Raw genomic sequence first — 10,001 nt, 5'->3', positions numbered from 1 at the left:
GGTGGGGGGCGCTGTGCCAAGGCGACCGACGACGGCAGGGGCCGGCCGTGGGCCTCCCCCGCCCCCGGGGAGCTCGGCCGGCCCGCGGCGGGGACTCGGATCACCTGCGCGGCGCAGGTGTGCTCCTGGAAGTCCTTCCACCCGCTCGATCCGCCCACCGCCCGGCGCGCGAGGAGCCGGGCGCAGGGCGGGCTCCCGCTGGGGGTGCCCGGCGGTGAGGGGTCGCCTGGTGTGGGGGTCCCTCTCCCGCCCCCTGCCGCCCGGGGTCCCCTGCCAGCCCGGGTCACCCGGGCGGTGGGCGGCGTGCGGGCCCCGCCCCGCCGGGCGGAGGGAGGGGCGCGGGGCGGCGCGCGGAGGGAGGAGCGCCGGGAGGAAGGGGCAGAGCCGCCCCGGGAGGAAGGGGAGGAGGCCGGGTGTTTCCTGGCGCATTCCCGGCCCGCCCAAGTGAGTCACTCGGGTGCAGGAAAACTCCCAGGGCCCAGCCGGGACCACCGGGCCTCGGCCGCGGACTCGGGTAAGGACGAAGCCTGCGGGGGCCCCGCCAGGCCCCCGATCGCCCTTCGGTGACCCGGGTCCGAGCCGGGCAGGGTGGGGCCGGGCTGGGGCGGCCAGGGCGCCCCGGGGCTTGGCCCTGGGTGGGGTGGCCACTTGGTGGTCACCGGGCTCCGGCGCTGCCGCCTGGAATCCCTGCCTCGCCTTGCAGGATCTCGGGGCCACGAAGTCCCCGAGGGCTCCGGCCGAGCGCGCACCGTGGACCGCCCGGCCCGGACCCCAAGTTCCCCAACTCCTGTCCTGCCCGGCACCCCTGGACCCCTGGGGTGTCCCCCCCTCCAGATCCTCCACTTCCAACACGTGGCAGAGCTCCCGACCGGGACGGGGACGCCCGGGTGTGCGTGCGGGTTATTGTTTAAAAGTGAGCAGCCCACGGGGTGCGCCCTTGGCGGGGGCCGCGGGCTCGGGGGCCGCGCGGCGCTTTGTGTCGCCCTCTGAGCAAAGGAGGGAGGTGGCGGGGGCCGGGGAGGGGCGGGGGGTCCCTGGAAGCCCCTGCGGGGTCCTGGGGGACTCGCGTCCGAGGCTTTTGTTAAGGAGCGGGTTTGTTTTCCGTGGGCTGCGTGGCACAGCCGCGCCGAATGGTTTGCGTGGAGCCTGCGCTTCGTTCGCACCACGCCGTGGGTGTTCACAAAACAACAGAACAAGAGTGGGCAGGGGCGAAGGGGGACCGGCGAGCGGGCTGCCGAGTCCCGGGACCCGGGCTGCGCCGGGTTCGAGCCCAGTGGTTTCCCCTTGACCCCGGCCGTCCCCTATGGAAACGGAGGCGGTCACCTAGGGCTTGACAGCGTGGGGACAGGCGCTGCTGCGTCCCGGCTGGAGGCTGGGGCGCCTGGACCCGCTGCCCTGCGTCCCGCATCCCTCCCTGCGGATGGGCAATGGTGCCGGGCACAGGGCTGGGAGGAGCTGAGCCGTCATTTAAGTCAGGCGAGTGTGGGGGGCTTCTCGGTGGGCCCCGCTCTCCCCCACTTCAGCATCGCCGGGGTGGTGGGACTTGTGTTCCTGTGCTGGTGAACGCCGCAGAATGTGTTCCACAAGGTGTGTGAGTCCTAGCCACCACGGATCTCGTCCAGGTGCAGTGTGGCTCCCTCCAGAAGACCCTGTGTGCCTTGAATCTGCGCGTGTGTGCGCGTGTACTTGGACTCAGGGCCTGGTGCTCTTGCTTAGCGTTTTCACTCAAGTCTGGCACTCTCCCAGACTTTTCTCCTCACTCTGCCTTCAAGCTCAGATCCTCAGATCTCAACCTCTTGAATAGCCAAGAGTACAGGCCTCACCCTCCCAGTTTGGTTTTTGGGTTGTTTCTTTGTGTGTTTGTGCCTGTGTGTGTGTGCGCCAGGTTCTAAAGCTTGAACTCGGCGCCTGTGTGTTGCCCCTGAGCTTTTTTAGCTCAAGGCTTGCACTCTACCCCTTGAGCCACGGCTCTGCTTCTTTATTGGAGACAGGAGTCTCAGGCTTTCCTGAGTACAGGTGTGAGACATTAGGTCCTGGCTTGCTAACTTCCTTTAACAGCTAATTTTGTGGAATCATTAGTATTTTGTATAGTCATGTCATTAGTTCTGTGGGTAACGCAGCTGTGTTGTTTGATGCCATATGTTTATTTTTATGTCTCTGATGGCTTAAGCCTTGTTCTTATTAGCTTACATTAGTTATATAGAGGGGAGTTTCATAATTATATCTCCACACATCTTTATACTGTTTTCCAATCTATTTCGCCCCCTCTCCTCCCACCGCTTATTATGTTTCTAGTAATTGTCCTCATGTGTGCTTGTCTTAATATTTAATAATATAGTCACTTCTGCACTTATCTGGCTTTTCTTCACATAATATGACTTTTTTTTCCCCCCTCTCTTCAGTTGTGTTGCATTTGTATCTTTGAAAATGGTGTTTCTCCTCGGGCTGGGAGAGTGACCTAGTGGTACAGTGCTTGCCTAGCATGCACAAAGCCCAGGGTTCCATTCCCGGAAAAGGCCTAAAGTGGTGCTGTGGCTTAAGTGATAGAGCGCTAACCTTGAGAAAAACCCAAGGACAGTGCCTACGCCCTGAGTTCAAGCCCCAGGACTGGCCAAAAGAGAAAAAGTTTCTTAACATATTAAACAATATGTATTTCCTTTAACAGTATATGGTTGGGTTGTTTGTTTTTTAATTCATTTCAGTTCTTTGCCTTTCAATGTGACCATCTTGTCTATTTACATACATCTATCTAGCTATAGTTACATAGTAGGACTCATACCTGCCATTTCACCGTTTCCTCTTCTTCTGTCTTCCTGTCTGAAGAACAGCCAGAAGTGAGATGCCTATCCACAGTGTTTCTAGCCCGATTTAAGGGTCTCTCGTAGGAGTACTGCTGAGCATTCTGCAGAGAGATTTGCATTTATGTGGATTCTTTATATTAATGGCCTCTATTTTTGGTGTTAGTACTGGGGCTTGAACTCAGGATCTGGACACTATCCTTTAGCTCTTATTATTTTTATTTATTATTATTGCCAGTCCTGGCTTGAACTCAGGGCCTGAGCACTGTCCTTGGGCTTTCTCAAGGTTAGAGCTCTACCATTTGAGCCACAGAACCACTTCTGGCTTTTTTCTATGTATGGGATACCAAGGAATTGAACCTGGGTCTTTGTGCATGCTAGGCAAGCACTCTGCTAGGCCAAACGCCCAACTCTTTCTTTAGTTTTTTAGCTCAAGGCTGCCATTCTACAGCTCCATTTTCAGCATTTGGTTAAGGATGAAAGTCTCACAAACTTTCCTGCTCTGGCTTCCAAATGCAATCCTCAGATCTCAGCCTCCTGAGCAGCTAGGATTACAAGTCTGAGTCACCAGTGTCCGGCTGGTAAAGGTTTCTTTGAATATGATCTTATAGAGGTGAGCCTATTGTACCCATGTGACATAAAACAGAAGTTCCTTGTTTATCTTCCTGACTAGTCCCCTTACAACTTGATTATGACTTGTCTTTTCCTACATGCTTGTGGAGACAGCTGGGATGGGAACTGACCTGTGGCTTTCAGGATTTTTTTCAGTTGTGAATAAGGCAAATATTTAATGGTAGCTACTGTGACCTTAAAACCAGAATATTAGCCTGTTAGCCTGGTTTGCCGCCCCCAGACACATGGAAGGATTTTGCACCACAGGGGAGAAAAAATGATGCTCAGGAAACAATGGTTTCCAACACAGAATTTAACTCTGTCCTTTCATTATTCAGGACAGTGGGGCTAAGAGTGGATTGCTCTTTGAAGATACACAGGAAGAGACACACTTGCATCTCAGTGCCACATAGGCCCAAGTCAGAAGTGATTTGAGGATCTGCCTAATATTTCATACTCTGGCAAAGCTTGATTTACTCACTGTGTGTGTGTGTGTGGTTGAGAACCAAACATAAGGATCTGGCCATTGGTGGCTCATGCCTGTAATCCTAGCTACTCAAGAGGCTGAGGTCTGAGAATCATGGTTAGAAGCCAGCCCCAGCAGACAAATCCCTGGGATTCTTATCTCCACTTAACCAGCTAAAAGCTCGAAATGGAGATGTGCCTCAAGTAATAGAAATCAGCCTTGAGTAAAAAGGGTAAGTAAGAATTCAAGGGAGGCCCCGAGATTAAAGCCTAGTATTGGCACAAACACACACAAATAAGAACATAGCTCTCACACTCTAGCCCCTAATTTTTTCTTTTTTTTTCCCTGCTTGTTCTGGGGCTTGAACTCAGGGCCTACGTGCTATGCCTGAGCTTCTTTTTGCTCAAGGCCAGCATTCTACCACTCGTCCCTCAGAGCCACCAGCATTTTCTGAGCAGTTTATTGGCAATAAGAGTCTCAGACTTTCCTGCCTGGCCTGGCTTCTAATCACAATCCTCAAATCTCAGCCTCTTAAGTAGCTGGTATTACAGGCATGGGCCACTAGTGCCTGGCCAAATTTTCCATTTTTAAGGAATTTTCTACCTGAAAGGACCAAGCAGTGAGTTGCTCCTTGGTGTGAGTTCTCCCAAAGGCAATTAATTGTACTTATGTGCATGGATTTCATAAGCTATCTAGAGTCTCCTTTGTTCCTCGCCTGTGGATCAGACTAAAAGGTTTCTGTACACAGAAGTTGGGTTTTCTTGTTGGCTTTCTAGCAGGAGATTGGGGGTGGTGACAGTGTTAAGATTTTCTAGAGAAACAGAACAAATAAAGTACTAGGGGGTGGGGGATGGGAAGAGAGAAGGAATTTATTTTAAGGAATTGATCTGGCAAGTCCAGCATTTTCAGAATAGGCCAACTGAATAGAGCCCCAGGGAAGAGTTCAAAGTCACATCTCAAGACAAAAGATTATGTGAAGGCAAAATTCCCTTTTTTGGTTGTTTTTCTCTTCAGACCTTTAAGTCGTTGGTTGGAACTTAGCTGAGCTGTTGAGTAATCTGCTTTAATATCAAAATTATTTTCATAGCAACATGTTGACTGGAGTTTAACCAAAAACTAGTTACTTCTGGGCACTGGTGGCTCACGCCTGTAATCCTAGCCACTCAGGAGGCTGAGATCTGAGGATCAAGGTTCAAAGGCAGCCAGGACAGGAAAGTGTGTGAGACTCTTCCCTCCAATAAACTAAGAAAAAGCTGGAAGTGGTGCTGTGGCTTATGTAGTAGAGCACTTGCCTTGAGCCAAAAGCTTAGGGACAGTGCCCAGACCTTGAGTTCAAGACCCAGGACTGGCAGGAAAAAAGAAAGAAATGCACAGAACTGGCATGATGGCTCACACCTGTCATCCTAGCTACTCAGGAGGCTGAGATCTGAGGATCAAGGTTCAAAGCCAGTCCCGACACAAAGGGACCTGAGACTCTTTTTTTTTTTTTTTTTTTTTTTTTGCCAGTCCTGGGCTTGAGCTCAGCGCCTGAGCACTGTCCTTGGACTTTCTCAAGGCTAGAGCTCTACCACTTGAGCCTCAGCACCACTTCTGGCTTTTTTCTATGTATGTGGTACCGAGGAATCGAACCCCGGTCTTTGTGCATGCTAAGCAAGCACTCTACCACTAGGCCAAACTCCTGACCCCTGGGATATGACTTTTTGCCTTTTATGTCTGTGCCAGCCTAGCCGGCAGCTGAGCAGAGAGAGTTCGCTGTGTATACTTAGACTTTTGTGATCTGTGTTGGGTTTACTATTGGGATAGTAAGCTTTACACACAGCTTTACTTCCAGCATTTTGATAGTGAACGGGAGATTAGAATCTCAGACTTTTCCTGCCAGCCTAGGTTTGAACCACAGGCTTCAGATCTCAGCCGCCTAATTAGATTAGCTAGGATTATAAATGTGAACCACGGATCCTCACAAGGTTCTATTTAAAAGAAGGGGGAGGGGAAAGGACTATAAATGAGCTTATTGAACTTTATATGGATCTCAGAATTGCTTGTAAATGATTTCTCCGAGATTTCGGACCGCCGTGATATCTTTCTCATGCGGGTGGTTCTTTGAGTTGTGGAGAAGGCGGTTATCTGATGAGTGATGTTGCCTGCTCTGGGCCAGGGCTGGTAGCGTTCTTCCCACTTGGTAAATTTAGAAGCGAAAGAGGAAATTCCAGAAGGAAACACTGAAAAGTGACATGGTACAAAGTCAAAACTTCTCAATAGTCCTTAGGCTCAACATTCAACACCAGAAAATTAAAAAAAATTAAAAAAAAGAGTAAAGCTTAGGTTTCAAGGAAAAAGAAAACAAAACAAAAAAATTGAAATAAAAAGGTAATCGGTTCCATTGTGTAATGGTTAGCCCTCTGGACTCTGAAATAAAAAAGTAATATGTCTTTTTTTTTTTTTGCCAGTCTTGGGGCTGGAACTCAGGGCCTGGGCTCTGTCCCTGAGCTCCTTTTGCTCAAGGCCAGTTTAAGCCAGCGTAGGCAGGAAAGTGTGGGAGATTCTTTATCTTCGATTAACCACCCAAATAAACAAGAAGCCCTGAGTTCAAGCATGAGGACCTGCATCTATTTTTCTTTTAAAGATAAAAGCAGAACTGCAGTTACTTGCCACAATGTACTCTAGGGTTCCATGACACACAGTTGGAGAAACACAGCTATGGGTAGAGAGAATTACTGAAAATGTGAACAGGGTTTCCTCACAGGCCCAAACTAACAGGATTAACAGATCATGAACCAAAACAACACTTTCCATCAGTTGTTTCTCTCCAGCATTTGTTACAGTAACTGAAAGCTGACAAAGAAACACCTCACATGGGATACATCTGTAACTGACAATTGAATGCAGAATGTTCTCTGCTTTCTGCTTTTCGGCCTAAAAATGAGATGTCAACTTCCCATGGGTTTTTTGCATTTTTTTTTTCTTTTTTTTTGGTCAGTCTTGGAGCTTGAACTGAGACTCGTACATGCTAGGCAAGCACTAGACCTGAGTAGGGTTGTGTTAGATGTTATTTGACTTTTGGGTATGTATGTGTCAGTTCTGAGGCTTGAACTCAGCGCCTAGACACTGTCCCCAACTTCTGTGATCTAAGGTAGTGTTCTTCCACTTGGGCTTCGCCTCTGCTTCTGGTTTTTTGCTGGTTAATTGAAGATAAGTTTCTCACACTCTCCTGCACAGGAGCTTGGAACTGCAATCCTCATCTCTCATCTTCCCAAGAGGCTAGCATTATAGGCTGCAGCCACTGTTGCCCAGTTTATTTGGTTTTTAATTATAAACTCCCCCCCCAGTTAGTCACAGGGGCTAGCCACCTCGGCAGAGCAGCTGGCAGTTCCTGCTTAAATTAATCTGCCTCCCGGGTCTGTGCTTGGATATTTCAACGTGGGTGAGAGAAGAACAATTGAATAAAATATGCATCTGAGTTGATTTTATTTTTACATAGGAACAGACAAAAATACTGGAAGTTCCTACTTTTCTAAGAGGGCTGCTATTTGCATGTAAAAGAGGAAGAAAATCAGTTCAAACCCCTTTGCACATTTCAGAGTTTATCTTTGCTTGGTCATGCTGGGTAAGTGATAGGCAAGTAAACTTTGTTTTTTATCAGTCTTGGGGCTTGAACTTAGTGTGTGGGCCCTGTCCCTGAGCTCTTTCACTCCAAGCTAGTGCTCTACCACTTTAACCACAGCTTCCCTTCCTGTTTTCTAGTGGTTAATTAGATATCAGAGTCTCACAGACTTTCTTGTTGAGGCTGACTTTGAACTGCGATCTTCATATCTCAGCCTCCTGAGTAACTAAGATTCTTGGTTGAGCCATCAGTGCCTGGCAAAACTTAAAATGTGTGTGTGTGTGTGTGTGTGTGTGTGTGTGTGTGTGTGTGTGTATGCATGTATCACTAGTTTGAAAATGTTAGAAGGACCTTCTTTCTAGCAAAATACAATTAGCTAGCCGGCTAGCAACCAGCCTTAAGACCAGCTGGTGTGCCACAGGCACAGATGCTTGAACTGGGCACAAACACCTTCACTTCTCGTTCTGCTTTTCTTCAGAGCTACGGCTTCGCTAGCGTTTTGCAACCTTGCTGTGAAGCTGTCCTGGAAGTTTCTATTTTAGCATATAGAAAAGCAACTTCTTTCTGTTCCCTGTGAAAAGACTCACTTGGGTTTGTCTTAACACCTAGCATATTCTTAAACATCACCCCCTCCAAACCCGGTGCCACATGAGATGCAGCGTTGCTGTGACCTTCAGTACTTGCCCTGTTTCTCTGGGTGACCCCCGTGCTCCTGGCTGGCGCCTCTGGACCTGTAAGGCCTCCAAACAGCAGCTAGCCGCTACTGTGGAGAACACTAATGCCTGTCCCTCCAGGCCTTAGGGTCATCTCAAGATTTCTTTGGGAGCCAAGGTAGACCTAATTTTCTTTCGTCTGGTTTTTGGCCCATGGAAGTTTTATTGTTTATTAAGAGACATGAACCTAGTATGTTAATACAGTTATGGATTACTTAATAAGAAGAACACAACTTAAGCTGGTGCTGGTGGCTCATGCCTGTAATCCTAGCTACTTAGGGGGCTGAGATCTGAGGATGGCATGCCTGGTTTTTTTTTTGTTTTTTTTTTTTTGTTTTTTTGTTTTTTTTGCCAGTCCTGGGCTTGAGTTCAGGGCCTGAGCACTGTCCTTGGACTTTCTCAAGGCTAGAGCTCTACCACTTGAGCCTCAGCACCACTTCCGGCTTTTTTCTATGTATGTGGTACCGAGGAATTGAACCCGGGTCTTCGTGCATGCTAGGCAAGCACTCTACCACCAGGCCAAACTCCCAGCCAAAGGTGTTTGTCTTGCCTCCATAGCTGCTTCCCTGCTGAAGAAGTGACTTGCTCTCATTCACACTTTCACACTGTTTTGGGTCCCCCCCCCCTCTTTTTAATGTGTCACCACCCCTGCAATCGGGTTGAATTTCTTGGTCTTGCAACCCAAATTTTTATTAACTCTTTTGGTCCAAGTGTTTTTTTCTTTTGCACAATTGTTAAGTTATGCAAGAACAGATTGTCTTTTTATTTCTTAGCTGAACATGAGAGCTTATGTCTTTAGTCATCCATCTGCCTCGTGACAGGGAAAATGACCAATTCATTCATTTAGTTAAAAAAAAAAAAGGTAAGAAAATGTTCTCTCATGCCCATAGTTCTAGCTACTGAGGAGGCTGAGATCTGAGGATCATGGTTCAGAGCCAGCTGAGCAGAAAAGTCTGTGAAATTTATTTCTAATTAACTAGCAAAAGCCAGAAGTGGAGGTGTAGCTCACATGGTAGAGAGCCAGCCTTGAGTGAAAGCTGCTAAGAGACAACATCCAGGCCTTGCATTCAAGCTTTAGTAAGGGCACAGAAAAGTGGGTCTGGTACCATTTTTTTTTTTTACATTATATGATGACCATTAGGTTACTTTTTTAAAATTTTTATTATAGAAGTGATGTACAGAGATATTGCACAAGTCAGTTAGACCATTAGGTTTATAGAAATCACGTTACTTTTTTTGTGTGTATGTGCATGTGCTGAGAATTCAGAGCCTCATACTCTTGCTTAGCTTTTATTTTTACTTTTGCAAGGCTGATAGTCTATCACTACAGCCTGAGTTGTTGCTCTACATTTTTGATGGCTAATTGGAGATAAGAATCCCACAGCCTTCTTTCCTGCCCAGGCTGGCTTCAAACCTCGATCTTCAGAGCTCAGTCTCCCCAGTACCTATGATTACAAGCATGAGCCACCAGGGATGGGAATCTGCTTTGTTCTCCTAACTCCGTTTTGCTCCTATGGCCTTCTCCTCCCAGGACCTTGCCTGAAATCCCACTCCTCCTAATCTCTTTTTTTTTTTTTTTTGGTGGGTCGTGGAGCTTGAACTCTGGGCCTGGGGCCTTGTCCCTGACCTCTTCAGCTCAAGGCTAGCGCCCTACCTTGAGTCATAGCCCCACTTCCCATTTTCTATGGTTAATTGCAGATAAGAGTCTCACATTCTTTAGTTCTTGGTCTGGCTTTGAACCGGGCTTATCAGATCTCAGCCTTCTGGGTAGCCAGGATTACAAGCCACTGTCCTTGAATTATTCTCAACAC

At 48.4% G+C, this 10,001-nt stretch overlaps 1 protein-coding gene across 1 annotated transcript in view; it reads left to right on the top strand.

The window, feature by feature from the left end:
• The first annotated feature begins 387 nt into the window (after positions 1-387).
• Positions 388-10,001, top strand: part of Cyfip1 (cytoplasmic FMR1 interacting protein 1) — a 51,058-nt gene continuing 41,444 nt past the window's right edge. Inside the window, exon 1 of the mRNA XM_090321383.1 lies at positions 388-514. The gene's annotated coding sequence lies outside the window, so the exon portion shown is untranslated. The remainder of the gene's footprint in view (positions 515-10,001) is intronic.

The sequence above is a fragment of the Megascapheus bottae genome, chromosome 30 (genome assembly GCF_031878675.1).
Source record: "Megascapheus bottae isolate mThoBot1 chromosome 30, mThoBot2.hap1, whole genome shotgun sequence".
Lineage (NCBI taxonomy): Eukaryota > Metazoa > Chordata > Mammalia > Rodentia > Geomyidae > Megascapheus > Megascapheus bottae.
This window is presented reverse-complemented; position numbering and strand designations above follow the sequence as displayed.